Here is a 4929-nt window from a genome sequence, read left to right as displayed (position 1 = left end):
TTGGGGCAGAGGGATTGGAGGGCTGCGCGTTGTGAGGGTGAGAGGTTGGAGTGGGGGAGGGGGGTCGACAGGTTGAGGCGGTTAATGTCCCGGCGGCAGTTGGAAATGAAGAGGTCGAGGGCAGGTAATAGGCCAGCGCGGGGTGTTCAGGTGGATGCAGTGTGTTTGAGGTGGGCGAAGGGGTCCTCGGAAGGTGGGCGGGAATCCTGATTGTGAAAGTAAGCTGGGAGGCGGAGGCGACGGAAGAATTGTTCGATGTCATGGCGTGTATTAAATTCATTGATGCGTGGACGGAGGGGGACGAAGGTGAGTCCTTTGCTGAGGACTGATCGTTCGTCCTCAGTGAGGGGGAGGTCTGGGGGGATGGTGAAAACTCGGCAGGGCTGGGAGCTGGTGTTTCAGTCTAATTATCACTACACAGCTATGTTTTGCACTCTGGCAACTCGTATTCAATTTCTGAACATATCCCAGAGGGGATAGATGTGTACCTGGTATGCAAAGTTCTGCACTGGGTGAAAATCTCATGTTCCCACTGGTGAAATATATAATTTTCCTATTTTCTCCAAGAATACACATTCTTTTTCATGCATGTCAAATTAATAGGCATGGCTTCTGCAACTGATACTACTTCTCCATTGTTCTCATAGGAGTATGTCCCTGATCTGACATTCTCTGGTCCAGCAAACACCATGGTCTGGCACCTACAGTATGGTTCCAGTTCCAGTTTTGGTTTATGTAAAGTCATTGTTTAGGCATTGAGTTTACGGTGTACATATGCCCATTCTGCACTCACATTTATTTTAGTGAAGCACTTTTTTTTAATGTCTGGAATAACTCAGATTGTGCTTTTGTTGTACACTTCATAAAAATATTTTGTTTGTTTCTCACAGCTGGGTAGGAGGCATTAAAAATTAAATGCTTCAACCTCACACAGGAACAAATGCTTCTGATACCATTTAGAAGTTCCCACTTCCCATGGTCCAGCAAATTTACCAGTGTGGCAAAAACCCAGAATGACATAGGCTGTGGCAGAAAATCTGGGACAATTCCATGAGAAGTCAAAGACCGCATGATGTTGGAGAGTCTGCTCCACCATTCAATTATATCATGGCTGATCTCATAATACTTGACTCCATTTTTCTGTCTTTTTCCCATAATCCTTGATTCCCTTACAGGTTAAAAAATTATTTCTCTCTCAGTATTGAATATAGTTACTGACCCAGGTTTGACAGTTCTCTGTGATAAAAGAAATCCACAGATTCACTACCCTCTGACAGAACAAATTCCACTCCTTTTCTATCTTTAATGAACAACTCTTTATTTTGAAATTATGGCCTTTGGTCCTAGCCTCTCCCACAAGGGAAACAACCTTTCCATATTACCTTGTCAAATCCCCTAAGAATGTTGTATGTTTCAATAAGGTTGTCTCTTATTCTTCTAAATTCCAACAAGTACAGGCCCAACAAACTCAACCCCTCCTCATAAACTAGTCCCTCAACATCTGATATCAGTTTAGTGAACCTTCCCTGGACTGTCTCCAATACCAGTTTATCTTTCCTTAAATCAGGGGCCCAAAACTGTTCAAAATATTCTAGCTGTGGTCCATCTGGTGCCCTGTATACTTTTAGCAAACCTCCATACTTTTATACTTCATTCCCTTTGCCTTCCCTATTACCCACTTAAATTGGATGCTGGCTTTTTGTTATTCATGGATGAGGACTCCCACATCCTCTGTTCTATAGCTTTCTGCAGTGTTTCTCCATTTAAATAATATTCAGCTCTTGTATTCTTCCTGCCAAAATGTATAACATCACATTTTTCCAAATTATATTCCACCTGCCAAGTTTTTGCCCACTCACTTAACCTGTTTATGCCCCCCTCTGCAGACTTTTGATGTTACCTCACCAATTGTCTTCCCGCTTATATTTGTGTCATCTGCAAACTTGGCTACATTAACTTTCTTCATCCACGTCATTAATGTATACTGTAAATAACTGTAGCTCCAGCACTGATCCATATGGCACACCATTAGTTACAGGTTACCATCTCGAAAATGCCTCTTTTTCCCCATCACTGCCTTCTAAGGATCAGCTAATCCTCTATCCATGCTGATAATCTATCTCCAACATCATGAGCTCTTATTCTATTGAGTCGTCCAATGTGCAGTACCTCATCAACCACCTTCTGAAAATATATCCATACTTTCTCTCTAACAGTCCTGTTCGTTACCTTAGTAAAGAATTTTAGTAAATGTGTCAGGCATGAGCACCCTTCAAAAAGCCAAACTGACTCTGCTTAATCATGTTATGTATTTCTAAATGTTCTGGTATTACATCTTTTACAACAGACTCTTAATATTTTCCCAATAATAGATATTAAGCTAACTGGCTTAAAATTACAATTTCTTTTGTCATTTTACATAATGGTGTTACATTGGCAATTTTACAATACTGAGATACAAATCCAGAATCTAAGGATTCCTGGAAAATTACTACCAGTGCATCCACGCTCTCTATAGCTACTTCCTTTAATATCCTAGGATGCATTCCATCAGGTCCAGGGAATGTATCAGTTTTTAGCTCCATTAGTGTCTCTAGCATTTCTTTCTCTAACGACAGTAACTGTATTTATTTCCTCTCTTTCATTTGTTTCTTGAATATTTAGTAAATTTGGAATGCTATTAGTTTCTTCTACCATGAAGATTGATGCAAAGTATTTATTCAACTCCTCTGTCATTTCCTGGCTCCCCATTATTATTTTCCCAACTTCATTTTCAAAGGTGCCTATGTTTATTTTGGATTCTTTCTTCCTTTATGTATGTTTAAATAAGGTCTTGCTGCCAATCCTGATGTTATTTGCAATTTTACTCTCAAAGTTTATTCTCTCCCTTTTTTATTACTTTTTCATTGTTGTCTGTTGGCTTTTAAAACTTTCCCAATTCTCTGGCTTATCTTTGTATTTTTCTTAGATTTGATGCTATCAATTCAAGCAGGGCCAGTCTTGACATCAGGAGCAATTAGCTACATTTTCCAACAGGTTTCCTGTTGTTGAAACAAAATTCTTGCAAGTCAGGAATGAGCTGCCTATTAACATGGATTAGTGCTTGTTATCAGCCTCGTTAACTGCATATCGCACTTCATTAATATGCAACCTCCTATCCTATCACCTGCATGAGAAAACTAGATGTCAAAAAGTGAGAATAGGTATCTGATGTCTCCAGCTTGCCACTTGCTCCTCTGTACCTCCAACTTGGACATTTGGTAATAATATTTCAGGGTGCACTCCATCCTGCACTCATTCCACCGACCCCCACCTTTCAGGTCACAATCCATGTTAAAACTGTAAATTGGGGTACACTGGCAAGTAGCATTGAAATGCTGCTGCAAGGTCACTTCGCATGCAGGGACAGGCACCCTGCTCATGGATTGGATCTCAAGGCAACTCATTTGCTCTCTTAGTACTCATTCACCTTTAACATGCCTGGGTGCTCACAGCATCCCTGACTTGCCTTGCTTTTATGTGCTTTGCCACCTCCCCTCTCAATCTTCAGCCAGAGCTACCAACACCTTGCCATTTAGTCCAGACACAAAGTATGGCTTATCATGGTTATCAGCAGTCCTCAGTTAAGATATGATTTGGAGATGCCGGTGTTGGACTGGGGTGTACAAAGTTAAAAATCACACAACACCAGGTTATAGTCCAACAGGTTCAATTGGAAGCACACTAGTTTTCGGAGCGACGCTCCTTCATCAGGTGATAGTGGAGGGCTCAATCCTAACACAGAATTTATAGCAAAAATGTACAATGTGATGTAACTGAAATTATACATTGAAAAATTGATTGTCTGTTTCATCTATTAGAATACAGTGATAGTTTCACTTCTTTCATGTGTAAATCACAAAACTTCTTTTTAAAAAGTTGCATTAGATTAGATTAGATTAGATTAGATTACTCACAGTGTGGAAACAGGCCCTTCGGCCCAACAAGTCCACACCGACCCGCCGAAGCGCAACCCACCCATACCCCTACACTTACCCCTTAAACCTAACACTACGGGCAATTTAGCATGGTCAATTCACCTGACCAGCACATCTTTGGACTGTGGGAGGAAACCGGAGCACCCGGAGGAAACCCACGCAGACACGGGGAGAATGTGCAAACTCCACACAGTCAGTCGCCTGAGGCGGGAATTGAACCCGGGTCTCTGGCGCTGTGAGGCTAACCACTGTGCCACCGTGCCGCCCACAGTTTTGCATTCTCGGGTTAGTTGTTAACAATGGTGATAGCTAGACAATATGTTGAAGGTTCTGGATTAGTGGTGCTGGAAGAGCGCAGCAGTTCAGGTAGCATCCGAGGAGCAGTAAAATCAATGTTTCGGGCAAAAGCCCTTCATCCTGATGGTCTTCCAGCACCACTAATCCAGAATCTGGTTTCCTGCATCTGTAGTCATTATTTTTACCTAATATGTTGAAGGTGTTGGCTCCGTGTTCTCTATCTATGCCATGATGTTTAGATTGATTCTAATTTAAAAAGTGAGATAACAGAGTTTTACATAAATTCATGCAGTTTTTGAGCAAATTACAATGTAACCCTGCAAGTACAAATTCACCCCACAAAATATATATGTCATTGTCTGTCTGTGTGTGTCTGTCTGGGTTGGGGGTTGTGAGTGTGAGAAAGTGTATGAGTGTGTGTAGTGACTGCAGAGTATCTTAAGTCTGTGAGGGGGTCCATGTGTGAGTGTGTGTGTCTGTAAGGGCGTGTGTGGGTGTCTGTGTGCGCGTCTGTGTGTATGTGTGTCCGTGTGTATGTGTGTATAGGAGTGCCTGTGTGTGTGAGAGTGTGTGTGTAGGAGTATCTGTATGTGTGTGTATAGTGCAATGGTGGTCACCTGTAATGTGACATGAACCCAAGGTCCCGGTTGAGGCC

General features: G+C 41.9%; 1 protein-coding gene across 1 annotated transcript in view; it reads right to left on the bottom strand.

The window, feature by feature from the left end:
• Nucleotides 1–4929, bottom strand: part of cfap61 (cilia and flagella associated protein 61) — a 236943-nt gene that overhangs the window by 27632 nt on the left and 204382 nt on the right. The window lies entirely within an intron of this gene.

This window comes from Chiloscyllium plagiosum, chromosome 9, assembly GCF_004010195.1.
Source record: "Chiloscyllium plagiosum isolate BGI_BamShark_2017 chromosome 9, ASM401019v2, whole genome shotgun sequence".
In the NCBI taxonomy this organism is placed as follows: domain Eukaryota; kingdom Metazoa; phylum Chordata; class Chondrichthyes; order Orectolobiformes; family Hemiscylliidae; genus Chiloscyllium; species Chiloscyllium plagiosum.
This window is presented reverse-complemented; position numbering and strand designations above follow the sequence as displayed.